The 18,175-nt window shown below is 34.6% G+C and overlaps 1 protein-coding gene across 1 annotated transcript in view; it reads right to left on the bottom strand.

Moving 5' to 3' along the window:
* Nucleotides 1–18,175, bottom strand: part of LOC111043392 (centaurin-gamma-1A) — a 264,095-nt gene that overhangs the window by 108,264 nt on the left and 137,656 nt on the right. The window lies entirely within an intron of this gene.

An 18,175-nucleotide genomic window follows, 5' to 3' on the forward strand; every position in this document is an offset into this window, starting at 1 on the left:
TTGTTCGTATCAAAACATGTCAACTTGTGGATTGCATACCGGAAAAAAGGGAATGATTTAGATCTCCAAATTTTGCACATAGATTCTAAAAATATCAATCTCGTGCACCTGGAAGCCCAAATTTTAATTTTCCTTCTAGATTTTTCAGAATTAATGTTTAAATTTCATTAATGGTACATTCTATTTCATTCAAAAATTGCTAAATCATATGGTCGAAATTAAAAAAGGAACATCTGTTTCTATATTGCTTTCTACCTGAAAAACATAGTTTTGGAACTTCGTTTTCCTGATGCAATGTTTAGGCCTACACGTGGCATGGATTATTAATTTTTCAGCTAGAACAATTTTTGAGACAAAGTGCTAAATAAACGTCTACAGTTTCATCAATGCTGTATCGGCAATATGAAAACGCATGCAGTTAATATGTCTTTGAATGAAGGATGTTGTTATTTACATGAAGAAAATATATTCTTCCATTTTTATTTAATTAAAATATCAAAATTATTCGAGCCCTGATAGAATGACTGACTCATTGATTTGATTACATCAAGTTTTCAGTTTGTCAAGTTTTCAATTATTTGTCATGCTTCCAGTTTGTGTGGAAGCAGCAGAAGATTTCTCTTAAAAGGGAAATTAGAAGATAGGTATGATTGGGGATCCTTTTCGAATGATAAAAACAGGTTTTCCGTCACACTCAAATTTTTTCCGCCATTTTGAATTCAACTTCTTTTTTTAATTGAAAGGTGGACATACTGATTTACTTGAAATGCAGCATATAAATTCTTAATCAACCGAGGATTCTTATAGGCCTATTTTGAATTCTTCTAGATTTCATTACGTCAAGTTTTAAGAAAGACCCTTGCGAAGCACGGGTTACCTGCTAGTAAAGAAATAAATAGAAAAATTCGAAGTACGCTTGTTAAACATTTTTAATGTAATTTTCAAGTGAGTCTCAATTTGAGTAAAAATATTCAGTAAAGTTGAGTGAAAATTTTCAAAAAAGGTACTTAGATTGTTTATTTCCTGATATGAAACACTTTATACTCTTTACTATATTAATGTAGTACTGTAAATAGTTTACTACAGTTTATTTCTTCCAACATTTCCAATGGATTCTATTTTCGTAAAATTTTCCTGTATCAAAACCTTTCATTTCTCACATTCTGTCTCACTTTGTTGTCGTTTCTCTCTTCAAGCATCATCGTACAATCATTCTCTCACACACTCTTTCTCTCTCGTTTCCTATCATTCACTCCCACTCGCTCACTCTACCCTTACTCTCACTCCCATTTTGATCTACCAATCTTGTCCATGCTATCAATGAAATAGCATCAGATATAGAATATTCTCCCAGCAATCGACTTACACTTTTCTTTCCCCTCTAGTAGCATCGAGATATTTTTTCCAATAAACTGAATGGCATTGCCCAACTTTGTTATTGCTTTTCAATTCTGTTGAAGGGGAATTACTGCGACAAATTTAGAACTGCAGAATTCGATTTCATTGACCACGTGCTACAAGAATTTACTGTATTATATTTTCATCAAATACATGTGTGAGGTGGAACAGGAAGTGAACATTATTTTCATGAGATGAAGTAGTCAAATTTTCTTTATTCCATATAGACGGCAGAATGCTTGTAGTTCCATCAACTAAGAGAGATTCTGTGGTACTACTTGTACTACTTCTGTGGTACTACCTGTGGTACTACTGATTCTTTGGTACTACTCAACCTTAAGGTCAATAGGCCCTCAGTGATTTATTTTATACGAATTAGAATTATCTGAGTCAATTAATCACAGAGGGTATAGAATGTAAAATTCTATCACTCTCATTATTTTCTAATTTAGGAATTACCTTAATACTTGAAGAAATATCTTGATAGTTATGAATGTTTTCTCTGTTGCATTTTTGTATCAAATAAATGACTTAGGAGTAATGCGTTCACCGACAATATTATGTGAAAGTTACGAATATGGAATCAATTTTTCTCAGAGAGTTCATGGGCCAACTCGTTAATTAATGCTTTCTCTCACGATATATATTTTGCTTGTTGAAAGAACACTATTGACCAATTATTTTCTTTGAAGAGAAAATAAAAAGCAAGGAAACAAATTTTATTGGAAGTGTTTTCCAAAAAAATTTATTCATTTCTCTGAAAAATCTAATAAAATCATTTTTCCTCCTGATCCATTCCATTTCCATATCAAACCCTCGATGGAAGCTTTTTATCAGTGGAAGCCAGATACGTATTTTTACCTCCGTCCCTTCCAAAAGCGTAGAGAACAAAGAACTATATTCAAATCGATTCACGGATCGGAAAATAAGAGGAAAGGAAAAACTGAAAAGGTATTTCCACTCCGGAAAAGCTTTTCTATTGGTTCACTTCGCGTTTGAATCGAACTACTCGACCATAAATGTATGAATAATGGAAAATGGAAAAGTTGCAAGAGTTAGCTGACACTCGAAAGGGTTCTATAAAATGAATTTCTCATCATATTTTACCGTGATAAACCTATTTTACTGTGATAAGCTAAATATAACAAGCATTCAGAGGGATATATTTTTCATTACACTCCCTGTTACAAAAATTCAATCAATTTATCTCTTTAACAGTCGCTGAATTCATTGGTAATGGTAAATGAAATTGGCAATGCATAAAGGAATAGGATATTCCCAAAGGATATTTTGTAATTAGAGAGGAAACCATTTTCAAAATGATATTCCATCTCCCAAAAATATGCTCGTGTAATATCCCTACCAGAATAAATATTGATCATGTTCTCATGTAACGATATAATTTTACTAATGCAAGTTGAAATATGAACTTTGTGGATGAACGACTGTTTTTGACAGGATGAAAATGTAAATCCGATAATAATATTCATCATCATTTTCAGCAGAATATTAACCTCCATATTGTCATCAGTAAATACCTGAAATGGAACTAAATATATCTGGTATGCACTGTAATAGTTGAAATGAGAACTATTTGTGAAGCATACAAATATTCAATAGTTTCACCATAAGGCTGGTCACTAACGGTAGGAAATGCATGTCCTGTTCTAGATTATAACTATAATGGTAAAAACATTTGTATTCACTCGACATTGTGAAAATTATGGAATATTTTTCCCGAAACAGATGTCTCAATAATCCTACTCCTATTATCACAGCTCCTCAAACATATTTCATCCCATGTCAAATCATGAACAGCCCTGCAGATAAAAATGAGTCACTGCTAGCTAATTTGAAGGAACACAGGAGGCCAAAAAAGTCATTAGCATATTAAATATTGCAAGACTAGGGAGCTCCTGGACCCAAGACTGATCCAACTAGATATGGGGTTGATTCAACTTACAACTAGTTAAATTAACGGTTGATAAACGAAAGAACTCATTTCTCATCCCATCATTTCTTGTAATCTCATCCGAAGATTTTGATGATCTCAAATCTATTTTAGCTTTGAGTTTCTATCTTTTATCTTTCTTTACTATAATATTATTATTTTTCTCTTTCTCCAACGAACTTGATTCTCTCATCTTTTCATATTTTTCGTCTCCTTCTTTTTCCGTTATACTTTCTAAGAATCCCTAGGTCTTCTTTTTCTTCTTCCTCTTTTTCCATTTTCTCCTTTTCAAGTTTTCTACACTCTCTTCATCTTCTCAGTACAGCTTCTCCAACTTGTTACTCTACTTCTTCACTTATACCTTTTCCTCTCATTTTCGAACTCTATTTTCCTTCCTTATTAACTTATTTTACCCTCCTTCTCTTCATTTCTTCTTTCTCCATCACCATCCCAAGTTAAGGCTTCTTTTTACTGCCTCTTTATCCATTTTATAGTTTTTTCACACTCCTTTCATCTTCTTCGCTATATTTTATACAACTTCTCCCTCTTATTACTTCTCTATACTGATACCTTTTCTCGCATTTCACTTCCTTACTTCCTTATTTTTCCGTCCTTCTCCTTCACGTTCTCAAGTTAATGCTTCTTCTACTCCTTCCTTCTTCATTCCATAGTTTTTTCTCACTCCTTTCATCTTCTTTGCTATATTTAATTATTCAAAGACAATAGACACAACTATTTAGTTTTTAAATTCTATACAACTTTTCCCTCTTACTACTTCTCAACTGATACCTTTTCTTTCATTTCTCTTCGTTACTTCCTTATTTTTCCGTCCTTCCGCTACCTTTCTTCTTTATCCCTCATTACATTTTCTCCTCCACCTTCTCCAGTTAACGTTTCAACAGTTATGTCAACTAGTTAACTCTCATCCACAACCGTTTGCAACACTTGCAACACCCCATCACCAGCCCCAACCAATAAGATAAATCAGCATTTCTCACCCCAGCCTAGGCTAATCCTATTATCGGCCATGATGAATAGATGTCACTAACTTATCGCCAAACAATGTTATCCACTCACATGCCTCAGTGGCACGCCGGCAAATCATATAATCATAAACTATAGTGAGATTCACTTTCAACTGTCAGCATTCCTTATGAATAACACCAATGATTCCCATTCAAGCAATGCTGACACTTTGCAGAAACATGTATTAGTCATCACTCATTGTCATAATCTGAAAAGCCCGGCACGGAGAGGCATCTACTAACTCACATTTTATCGAAAATCAATGCGAGATAAGTAGCCTGCACTTAGAATGGTACTTGAGATAGCAGTATTCAATATCCATCAAATTAAAAAGGAAGGGGAACTTGTTTCTGCTAAGAATATTGTCCATATGAGGCTCAGGCTGGTGTGTGGGTAAGGGGAGGATAGTTGGGAATTTATTTCCTTGATTACTCTCCATAACTATTTTGGAAATGGATGAGGATAGTGTAGTGTAGAGGATACAATTTTACAATATTAGAAAACTATTTTTAAAAGGAGTGGACGTGGTCGAGTGGATCAGATGCTGGCATTATGATTCAGAGGCCCGGGTTCAAATCCCGTGTTTCGGATGGACCCGTTAAGTCGTTGGGTCATGTCAGAGGCCCTGAAATTGTTCAGTTGCGACCTGGAAACTCTGACACCAGACCTGATTCAGCTAGGTCACTCGATATAATTATTATTTTTACTTGAAAAAAAAATGAAACACAGCAAAACTAAAACAAAAGCGCGATAGATATCCACATTCCATACCTTCAGTCAAACTCAATTTAGTCAATTAACTCTCTCCTGATTGGCCATTATTTTGTAGTTCCGGCTACATAACCATGATTGGTCAGCAATATTGAGACCTAGTTTATAATAGTGACACTAGATGGTAGCGCTTACTGGGTGATGTACAACTGCTCGGATGTACACCAAGCCCCGCCCACTTTCTCCTGATTGGTCAACAATTATTCGTGACGTAGTTTTAAAGCCTATCGGTAGGTGGTGGTAATAACTGAGTGATGTACAAGCCCTCAAACACATTTCTAAGATCAGTCTACTCTTTCTAATTTGGTAAAAAAATATTATTTGAGAGTAGTTCTGAAGTCAGTCGGCCCTTCTTCAAAATTATTTCTTTAAAGATGTTAATATTTCCTATTCTAGAAATAATAATATGGAAAAGTAAATTTAATTTATTAAATAATAATATGAAATATTCTTCTATGTTTGGTTTTGAAGCATCTAAATTTGAAAAACTGCTTTGTGAAAATAATTAAGGACTGAAAATTTTGTGAAGTGAAGGACTACAAGACTTAACCTATTTCAGACTATGTGTAACCACAGAATAGCATTATAGGAGTTTTCTCTGGTGTAACCTTATCTAAATTTGGGAGAGGAATAGCACAAGGTTACCTTATTTTTCCCCCCCCCCCTATCATTTTGATTATGTACTTATTGTATGAATAAATGTGTTTAAGATGTCAGTATTAATTGGGTGATGAACAATTTTGAAAAATTTGCAATTTCCGCTCCTGGTGATCAACAATTTTATTAATCAAGACGATATTCCAAATTCTTCCACCAAATGGCAGTAGAAGCCAGTTACACTTTTTCAAACAAATTACTGGAAATAGAAGATTTTAGGCATGATTTTGGGATGTTTTCAAATGTCTTTGAACCAGCCTTGGAACGTGTCTTAGTCTTGCCCTGGCCTTAGCATTGAATCTGTGAAACAAATTTGAAATTTTTTGTTCTAATCGTTCTCAAAGAAAACTAGAAAAAAAGTAAATACGCTGAAAATCGAAGATTTTAATTATTCTGGATACACTTTCAACAAACCTACCTAGTCCTTACACAACATACACATAGAATTTGTACACTAGACTACTAGATTTAAGAACTACCGACTACTGAGAAAACCAATGGTTGTTGGACATAATTTCATTTACTCTTCAAAAAATGAAATACTCATTTCATTACAATAATATCAAGAATCCAGCTGGTTCAGGTCAGGTATTAGATTTCTCAGGTCGCAACTGATCAATTTCAGGGCCTCTGACGTGACTTAACGACTGTTTACAGCCTGTCGGGACCGATTATTTGATGTGGCCTGTTTATGGGGAGCCTTTAGAGAATAAATAGCCTGTTTATGGAAGCCTTTAGAGAATAAAACTATCACAATGGTAGAAACAAACTATTAAACTCAGAAGTGTCGTTTGAGAGAAATTATAGTGCCGCTGTGGTGCACTTCAAGATAATAATGAATGGTAATTGACAATTTCTTAGTCTTTTTATTTAATAATGAATGGTACCGTAATAGTCGGAATGAATTTGACAAAGGTCTACTCATATACTTGCTCTAATTGAGGAAGAGTTTGTATTATTCCCACAATTTCCTGCTAACTCGGATTTATAGCCTTGTTTATTAGTTTGGAGGTAACTTAGAGAGATAACTTAGAGAAATACTGTAATGACGAGATAAGTTGTTAAATTTGTTGATATAGTTATAACTACAATGGAAAAGGAAATCTTAAGTAGAGCCAATAAAGATACTCTAAAGCTCTGTATCAAAAGTAATAATCAGAAATAGATATCGCGATGAAAATCGGGTCCAGAAGAAATTTTTCATGTACACGAAATTCATTTTCTCACAAGTGCTTGTGAGAGGAAATTTGGTGTAGACAACTAGTGTTCGTGATTTTCGTGAGGGTGTACAGCATTGATTAATCAGGCATAAACAACAAGATCGTGAAGTCTTAACGAAATCTGAAAGACTTGATAGCATAACATTGGTCACGAATGTTGTTGCTGGAGATCGTGTGAACTAGATCATCGTTAAGAAACACCATAATAACTGAGTTAGAAGGAAAAATCTAGTTATGATATAATTACTATCATTACTGGTTATCGAACTAAACTACGGTTCGGTTTGGATGAAATAGGTCCAGAGACTCGATTTGAGAAATTTTCCCAAAAATAATAACCATTTAATACTTTCTAATGCGTTCTATATAGGATGTGTCCCGATTTTTTTGGGAATAGTAAGTATTTAAAAGACTAACATCTGAAAAATGATAATCATCCAATTATAACTCTACTGCTACTGATACAATTATTTAAGCCAGATAAAGGTTCGAGGCTCAATCAGCATGGAACTCTACGCGAAGGATTCGAGAAGAATATCTCAAGAATATAATAATTAAGCTATTCACTCCTGATAGAATGACATGTATTATTAGGGCCGCTACTTAATGGAATAAAAGGCTTGAAAGGTGGAAATAGTATGGTTAGAATAGAGATAAAGTAAATTATTCCCGTTATATAATAATAAAGGAACATAAAATATTTGGAATGCCTAAAATAAACAGTCTTTCATACAATCATAGACAAGTAGAGAGATCATTATTAAAAAAAAGGTTTTTGTTGAAATTAAATTGATAATCAAGACTTTTATATAACACTGTGTAATGTTGAGTATTTGCAGTTTGAATAGAGTTGGAAACTCTTCATAAATCAGGTCAGTTGGCTAGCAACAATCTCGTCTGCGTCTGAGTTTTTTATTATCAAATTAAGAAAAATAAAATCTGAAATTGGAGTGATTGAGAATACTGTAGAGTTGGATAGCAGCAATCTTGACTGAATCTGAAGTTCTTATCATTAAATTAGAGTAACAAAACTAAAACCTAAACAAGAGTTAAGTTACTCAGGATGCTACTATATAACTGTATACTAGTTAATGTCTTTATATCATAGTTGTATTTATTTGTAATTACTGTATGCTACCTTCAATTCAGAACCCAGCAACTACTATAATTCAAGGTTTACTTAGACAACAATCCTCTAGGATTCAACCCACTGCGCAAACGATGAGTAATAGCAAGAACTGCTATTACAATATTCACTTCATCCTCTCAGTATCAGTTGAATGTGTAGCATCTGTGCTATTCAACGAGGAATGCTGATAGTTTGAAGTGAAACTCATGCGCACCCTTCTTGAAACAACATTGTTTGGCTAGAGTTGTTGACCCAAGTTGTAAACTGATACTTGATGCACTTGCGTCGTGTAATGCTGGGCTGAATAGAGGTGCAAGTTGTAGTGAGTGCTCTGAAATGCAATACTCAACAATACCCTCCAACAATGGATGACGCATCTTCAGTGGGATGAGAGAGGGAGTGGGCTGAAGGAGAGCAGATGGGAGAGAAGAGTACAAATAATATGGTGTGGTTTGTATCCACTCTGTACTAGGCATCAGACTATAATGTATAGAATGTATATTGTATAGAATGAATACTGATTACTGAGTATAATAAAATATGAATGTATACTGTTTAGAATGTTTACATTCTATAATCTCTGGTACTATGTTCCTGGGCAATTGGTACAGCATTATGTTTGTACTGAATATCAGAAGATATGGAAGAACATAAGAACATATCTTGTCATCAGAATAGAAGACGGACGAAGAAGTTAACGCTCTGGAAACCTCACTTAAGAACAAGGAAAGTTGGTAGACAACGAATCAGATGGGATGACGACATTGTGAAGGCAGTGGGCACACGGTGTTTCAACCGTATCTTCTTTGAATATTAAAGATAAATTTTGTACTGGTTGTTTTAGAGGTGAGAAAAAATGATCCATTTTTTATGTATAAAAATAATTATATTCTTGTACTGGTTGTATATTTTTGGTCACTTTTGTTCACATTGCTTTGCAGACGTCACGAAATGCAAGAGATTTTTAATTAATGCTGGACTCAAAAATCAATTGATTTTATTTTATATAATTTAAAATCAAGTTATAACCATTTTTGTAATTTGTTTAGTAATGATGATTATGCTATTTTTTCTGTAAGTTGACCACGAATACTGGTTAGTGTGGTCAACATAGTTCCTACTTTTTCAAATTGTAATTTGCTATATTATTGTGAAAATGAATCAATGAATTTCATAATACCTTGCGCTGAGTAGGAGTAAATGGTGAGAACTGGGCTTATGCCCAATAGGGCCTGGTTTCCACAAGAAGAAAAAATAAAATTTGTCTTTTTTGTATGCCAATTTTACATTCTAATTTTTGTATTTGAAGATTTCTAAATTTATAATTTGTTTTGTTGGAAACATTAAAGGCTTTATTTAATATTTATTTTACGTTTGTACACGTAGATGGGAACACAAAGTCACGTCTTATTTTACCTCACTTCCTCACTCTCTGTGCAACTCTTTCATATGCCTATCTCTCACCAGCTAATATCATATAATTTATTACTCTTCCACTTTCAGGCAACTCTCTCCAGAACCTTCTACAACAGACTATCAAATCAATAAAACAGTTTCATAACGAGTAATACCCTACTTTGAACGAGTAAAATAACTCAATGAAAGTGAGGGTTTTGAACTGGCGACCTTTCCTGTGGAGTTCATACAACTGTGACGTCAGAGTCTGCAGTTGAATAGAGACAGACTATTTTGAATGAAATGCAGATCGGGTAGGAAAAAGGCGAGCAATGAAAACTGTGTATTTACATACACAAACCATTCGGCTACCCACTGTCAGTCTGAAAAAGTCTGCTTTCGCGTATCCTATTCCTATTCAAGCTGTTTTTAGCTTTGCAAAATATACAGTTCAGACGAGAAAGGTTGAATGCTACGTTTTGCAGGCTGTTTTGAATGTGGCATTCTAGATTGGTTGCTATCATGTTGAATGGCGGAGTTATGCCATAGGATTGAAATGAAATAGTTGAATTGCTGTAATAGGCGAAAGGAAAATGCACATGAATAGAAAATTGAAAAGAAACATGTTTTATTGGATATGAAGATTCAAACTACATGATGAATATGTGCAGGAACCACTTAGAACACGTTTTAATTTTCAACAATAAAAGTGTGTGGGAGTCCAGAGTCTTGTCAATTATTTCAAATTGAAGCAGGATATCTATTATATTTAGTGCATTGGATTAACAATTGAACTCAGACTGATCATTTTGGAGAAAGTTATTTATAAAAATTCGGGAGAGTGGAATTTTGGAGCCTAATATAGTAAAAGATTCTGCAAGACTCAACAAATACATGTTTAAAACTAATACATGTATTTAAAACTCTTTTACTAGACGGAATTTCAACCACAAAAACGACTAGACTTACTAGAAATCCGCTATCATTTCTGAGTAACACTTATTATGAAAGAGTTGTCACTCTTTTCTAGTAGGAAAAAGTCACACACACAAAAATCGACGAACAATTGTTTCAAGACACTTTTATAATTTGTCTTCTACACTAATTCATCTCACCATCAACCCCCGACAAATTATAATGAAAAAAGCCTACACCCGATATTAATCCTTAATGACAGACAAAACACAAACGCATTTCCCCAATCCGGTGTGCATGTACATGTGCAGTCGACAATGAGTTATGCAAATGTATTGGAGGCGCCACAGCCTTTTATGTCAAGCCGATGGGGGTCTGCCACATAATGATGATTGTACAGGCCATATACGATATACGCCCTGGCCGGTCGCACTCTATTATTTACTGTTCTGTGCTTGCGTGGGTAGCAAGCCGCTGAGAACTTAAAACTAGGGAAGAACAAGGAATGAATGGAAGGAGTGGAGCATGATAGGAGCTAGTGGATGTGGGATAGAGAAAAAGAAGTACGGGAGAACGAGAAGAGAAAAATGGGAGAGGAAGAGCAAGGAATAGAGTAATGAGGAAAGAGAAAGAGGTTGTGTAACTTGTGGTTGAAGAGATGAGATGAAGCGGATAAAAGAAAAAATAGAGAACGTCGAAAGAGAAAGATTAAAATAAAAATAGGAAATGGAGGATAATTATTAAAAGACTAATATAAGTAAATGAATAATTAGATTTAGACTAAATAATAATAAATTTTAGGAGACCACGTGTAGAAGATTGATTGATTGATAAATCAAGTACTTTATTTATGTAGATTACAATATATACTGGCTTATACACTTATATACAATAGCTTACAATACAGCAAAATTATAGATGAATTTACATAATATAGGCTAAGCAAATAATTATTGAACTGTATATGATATGAAAAAGCAATTTGTAATAACTATTGTAATGCTGTATTTAAATGCCTCACGTTGGGCCGGCAAATCATGTAATGCTGTATTCAAATGCCTCACGTTGGGCCGGCAAATCATGTGGAGCGGTATTTTACTCGCCTCACATAGGTAGGGTGATTTGCCAAATCATGTGGTGTTGTATCTAAATGCCTCACGTTGGGCCGGCAAATCATGTAAAGCGTGATTTGAAGGCTTCACACATGTAGAGTGAATCTTGTACTATATCAATGGTGTTGAGGTTATAAATTTTGTAATTGCGTACGTGGACGCTGAGTGTACACCAGACTGATTGATTCACTACAAGACTCAATACAACTGTCGGAATCGCGGGAGGCCTAAACGCTCGCTCACCCTTGATTCTTCTAATGACAGATTGTATAGTGATGAAATTTTTATAAGCAGTGTAGCGATCGCTAAACACTGAAGACGGATATCTTAAAATTATTACCTGTGAAGAATGAGCATACAAAATCATACAGGTCGAGCAAAAATCCCGATGTAGATAATTTACGGGACTGCGTCTCTAATAAGTTCTGAGGATGAAAAGACGGTACTTGGACCAAATATCGTTCAGAATATACTTCGAGAACAGAGTCTTGTCGGGTTTTAAGCTCTATTGTAGGAAATTATATGATCTCTGGCTGCATCTGCTGTACTGTTGATGTATTCGCTCCTAAGTCGAGGTTGGTAACAGATAAAAGCTGATATATGAGCAGGTAAGGACAAAGAGTAGATATCTCGATCTGACCCCACTCGCTACATCCACTTAGACCTGTTCCAATATCCAGCTTAATTCAATTATTCCAATGATCGTATTCGATCGGTTCTTGATGATATAGAACGTATCAGACACAATAATTGACAGGCTTAAGAAATAATCGAACTCAGAAAACGAATTAACAAAACTGGAATATATTATAATAAAATATATGATCTCACAGTGCAGATTCAGAATATAATTTACAGATTGAAAGTGGTTTAACATTAACAAAAATGATTAGCAATTTTCTTGTACTTGCATGATACCATGCGTGATTCTACAGAATTTTACAATTGATAAAATTTAACAGTTTTGAAAAAATAGTGAAAAAATGAATTATAAAATATTTTTAAAATGCTCGGGGGTCGTGGTTCTGGCAGCGGAGGATAGTCAATCAACTACAAATTCTTAGAAATTCTATATGAATAAATTCTAGGCTCTTAATAACTAAAAGCGCTTGTCGGCGTGGCCAATAATTTAACGAAGAAAATTTATATCTTTCTGCACTGAAATATTTTCGAAGCGTAGATTGGGGCCCCTTTAAACTTATAACTCACGTGAAATTCCTTGACGGTCGTGGTTTTCTTCTTTGGATCAAAATCGTTTGATCGGCAGCAGGTCCAGGCTTCGGTTTCAGCACGTGGGGAATTTTAATTTAATATTTCCTTCACCAAATTAATTAAGGGATGATTTAACTTTAAACTTTTAATTTATCGATTGATGAAAATAAATTTACAAATAACAAATAGATTGGCCTAAAATATTGGCTCACAAATAAAACATATAAAATCGAACAAGAATTTTTTACGAATAGGTCTTGGTAACTATAAAGAGATCTGAACGGTGAGGATTTCAAAAGGGAAGTGAAGTCTTTTTCACTAAGCTTCTTGGCTAGACCTTTCTTCTGAGAATCTCGGTGTAGTAAATTTGCATAAAAATTTGCCATTGGTAGAACGATTGTGACGTAGACGTGACATCAGTGGCAGGCAGTAGAATATAATTCCTTTAATTACAATAATAATTCAATTTATATAATTCTTAAAACCACTTAAGCTCCTCGACATAGTTCCTCTTATACAATGTATATGTGCTAGCGTATATGATAAGGCAGGTTTGTTGTCTGATAGTAGATTAACATGTGTTGCTTTCAAACGATCACCTTTTTGGTGCTATTTCTATGCACTATGATTGGCTTAGGCTTGCCAAAGAGATTTAATTACCATGTGGTTCAGTTGAAGTAATAATTAATAAATTAATATTCTTATACAATTTTTATTATGTCTGAGACTGTTATAATTAATTTCTGCTGTTTTTATCAATAATATGCTGTTCATGATATGACCTAGTTAGTTACAATAAGACCTGACATTATAATATAATTTCTTAAGTAATAAATAATTTCAACAATAATATAACATTTTATTTTTTATTCGAAATTCTTGGTCCTTTATTGATAGTTTTATAATTTTTAGAAATGATATTATACCTTGCATGAAACCGGCATGACATTTGACAATACTTTGAATCAGTCAGCTGCGTTCGAACTGCTTTAAAAACATCTGATCGATAGTAAACAAAGTGTAACCTCAAAATTCAATGAGCAATTCATAAATAATTCGTGCTTTATTTGCAGAATAATTATAATTTTATTGAATAATTTTCTAGAAAATATTCAGTACAGAACGGTACTCTTATCTAATATACAGTTACTGATAAGTAAGCTTTATCGCTCGGTCGCTAACTATTCCTTTAGCAAATTCTTTCATTTTAAAAGGTAATCACAATTTTCTCTCTTCTCATGAGATCTATTTGAAAGATTCATCACACAAAAGCCCCCAGGATATTTTAAATAGGTAATTGGGAGACGAGTCGAAAAAATGACTATTTGAAAAATCCGATATTGTGATGAATACACCATTTCATCTCCTTACTTCTACGAAAACTCCACACTTAACACTAAAAACGATATATCGTGCACTTTTGGCTACGAGAAAACAAATAATTGATTGTTCCTTCCATTGGATACAATCGAAATACAATAATTGATGAGGTCTCTTTGGATCCTTCATTAAAACAACTCCACAACTTCCATTCATGGGTGGCTTATGAGCAGACCCATAACTATAACAAATATACAAAATTCAACATATTATCCTCTTAGGATTCAAACAGTATTTGCAACAATATAGATTTTCATCATTTTTCATGGTTATTACAAGTTTCGACTCTTTGTTCTGGCTTTTACATAAATTGGGTGAGAGTGTGATTTAACTTCGGTGACTTGACAATTGTCTACCGTTTGATTCGAGCAATTCCTTTTTTACGCTTAGTACGTTGTGTACAAACAGGGTTACACTTGAAGTGATTTTTTGATTTTTATCAATGCTGGTTACAAATATTATGCTTTCAAGATTATATTTATCAATTTGAATTACAATTCATGATCTTTTGATGCAACAATAATAAATTTCACATTTGAAGGTAAGAATTTCATTTTCTTTTAAGCTTTTTAGAGATACATTTATATAACATAGAACATGCGCATTTCGTGCAATTTAACATAAATATATATTTTTGGTTGCGTTTTTTACTTATAATTTCACATTAAATAATAGGTTACAATAATTAATAACGATATTGCTTTGATTCCATTAAAATTGACTCTATGATCTCGCACACATTGGTTGGTGTGACGAAGAAAATTATCGAACAGGCTTTGGCTCTGAATAGATTTTTCTATCGATTCTGTATTTCGAGGTTAGATTTACACATTTTTTCAAATAAACTTTGTTTATTTTCTTTCTTCCTATTCACTACTAACTTCATCTGATTTCTAATTTACAAAATATTTTCTGTTGATAATACAATTTTTGTTTCTGTTTTTCAGTTGTGCGGATAGTACCAGGCGATTTTTCTGTGATGACTGTAACACGAGGTGGATGGCTTGATTACGTTGGTAAATTTTTAAAGTTGCTTTGTAGTTTTATTTTCTTGACTTAGGGTTGATAATAATTTCTTCATTTGAAGTGAATTAATAATATTTCCTTATTAGCTGAGATGCGGCGAAGTTAGGTTATGTTGTTGATTAGGCAGCAGTAGAAAGATGCTAGTCTGCAAAGATATGATTCGGTGGGTAGGCTGTGACCATTGAAACATGATTCCATTGACCATGAAAAGTTTGATGATTCGTATAATCCACGAACGTAGTTTCAGTTAATTAAAATATTATTCTTTCCTCAAGCCCCCATCTAAATTTGATTTCGGTATTATTCAAGGTCCAATTCCGATTTGTGACTATCCATTTTATCAAACTTGGTTTAAAACGAATGTGCCGGTGGTGTAAATCAATTCTTTCAAACTCGTTTCCTCTTTGTCGGCCGGTGACATGCAGTTTGCTATTCTTAAACCTTACATGCCGGTGATGTGTGTTGATTCTGGTTGATAGTATTTTTCTTTTCTGCATGCTGGTGTACAGTCTGTTTGATTTCAACCGGACATGACTGCGGTGTGAATAGATTCTTCCTGAGACTATTTTTTCTTTTTTCTTGCATGTTGGTACAATGTTTGATGTGGGATTTCAGCCTTATATGATGGTGGTGTAAATGAACTCTATTAATGCTTCTTCTTTTCTGTTGAACTACTATTTTGCTTGTATGTTGTTTTGTTTTGTAGGTTTTTACTTTCAATTGTGATTTCGATTTGTTGTGGGTTTCCGTTTCATTTCTATTGTTTAGTGGGCGATCTTCACGAGTATTGGTTTCACATGTTTCAGGTGCTGTTCGCGGTGGATGGACAATGATGTGGGCGGTCGGCGGTCCGGGCTGCTCTTCCACTCGGTGGGCAGCGTCCTTGGACTCCTGGTAGTCGGCGCGCGGCGGTACGGGCTGTCCCTCTACTTGATGGATGTCATCCTCGGCCTGGCGGGTGATGTCGGCTGGTCCCTCTCGGCGTTCTGCGGGGTGCGGCGCGACTTCAGTCCTGACATTCTCAGTAGGTTGGTCTCCCATACATGTGTCATGTTCGCTTGCTTGTTTGACTTTCACCTCCTTCATTGTATCCTTCTCCACATGTACATGTTCCTTTAGGCTGACTTTGATGTTAATTGTTTTTGTGTGCATATCTTGGGATATCGTATCTAATCGATTATTGGTTTCCAAAATTGATTTATCCAGACACTCAGCTAATTTTTTGATGGTATTATCTGTGTCATGGAATGCTTTGTCCATTCGCTGACTCAACTTTTCCAAACCCTGTTCATTTACCTTCTTTGCTTCTTGAACTTCCTTTTTTAATTCTTCCTTTGCTTGTTTGTTATCTTCCCTTAATTGTTTGTTGTCTTCCTTTAATTCTTCCTTTGTTTGGTCGTTTTTTTTACTTAGATTGTTTATTGCTTCGTTTGTTTGTTCATTCATCTTGGTTATTGCTTTCAGGAGGGTGTCCATATCCATTGCGGGATCGGATGTATGTCTAACGGTTATCTTCTGGTTTTTTATCCGAGCGACGGTCCGAGAAATGGGAGTTCCTGTCTCTGGGGCGTCGTCGTCCTTATGCTCTCCCGATGTTTCGTCTTCCGGCTCTTGGGCTGCCAACGGATCTTCCACTAGAATGCAGCTCTCCTCCACCTGCGTCGACGACAAGTCATCCAGTATATGTGGATGGAAATCGATGGTTGCGGTGGCGGATGCGGATGGCGGTGAGCGATCAGGTGAGATGTCTTCGGTGTCCGACAGACTTGGATTGACCTGGTCGTTTCCTGCCATGGTTTGCGGAAAAATAGCGTAATGAAAGTGTGCGGTGAATAAACGTGGAAATGTGGATGTGATATACAAAATAAGTGATAAGAAATCCAATAGAAATTGTTATAGCTTCGTAGTGAGTGAAATACAGAAAAAGTGGTTTAGCAATGTGTTCAGTGATAAAATGAATCAAGTTAGCAACATCGTTAACATAAAAATGATAATAACATACAGGATACAATGGACACTTATGCGGTAACGAAGGTACGTCTCTTATAATTTATTACTCTTATTATTATAAATATTTTACTCTTATAATTTCTTGCCGCAATTCTATATATAGGGCTAGTATTCTTCGCAAAATTTTATACAAAAGCAGCAGTGTTCTGCTTGACTTATTCCGCAATATATCTGTGATTTGATTTTACTTCCCTCTTTATGCTTTAAAAATTTTTTTCTTTAAAAATGTAGATAACTTCAATCCTCTTTTCCGTAAAATTTTTATAAATTATTTTGGTATAAACCTAATGCTCTTAAAATAATATGACCTTTCTTATGGTGTTTCTTATACCTATGACTTATAGTATGACCAATTCTCGAATAACACAATAATGAAATTCTGAGTTCGATTCTTTCTCTAAAAATTCATCAATCGATAAATTTCTTTTCTGTTCAAAAATTGGGTATGGCACGTCTTGCTGTTTTGTATAACAGTGAACAGTTAATATTCAATTCGAAGAAATTCACAACCATGAATTTTTTTCAAAAAATTTTCCCGTTGTCAGCGCTATAGTATACTGAGCAACTAAATAATCCTCGTAGTTGATTATCCACCTCTTCAATGCCTATCACGTTGGGCGCCAAATCATGTAATGCTGTATTTAAATGCCTCACGTTGGGCCAGCAAATCATGTAATGCTGTATTCAAATGCCTCACGTTGGGCCGGCAAATCATGTGGAGCGGTATTTTACTTGCCTCACATAGGTAGGGTGATTTGCCAAATCATGTGGTGTTGTATCTAAATGCCTCACGTTGGGCCGGCAAATCATGTAAAGCGTGATTTGAAGGCTTCACACATGTAGAGTGAATCTTGTACTAAATCAACGGTGTTGAGGTTATAAATTTTGTAATTGCGTACATGGACGCTGAGTGTACACCAGACTGATTGATTCACTACAAGACTCAATACAACTGTCGGAATCGCGGGAGGCC

Source organism: Nilaparvata lugens, chromosome 8 (assembly GCF_014356525.2).
Source record: "Nilaparvata lugens isolate BPH chromosome 8, ASM1435652v1, whole genome shotgun sequence".
NCBI lineage: Eukaryota > Metazoa > Arthropoda > Insecta > Hemiptera > Delphacidae > Nilaparvata > Nilaparvata lugens.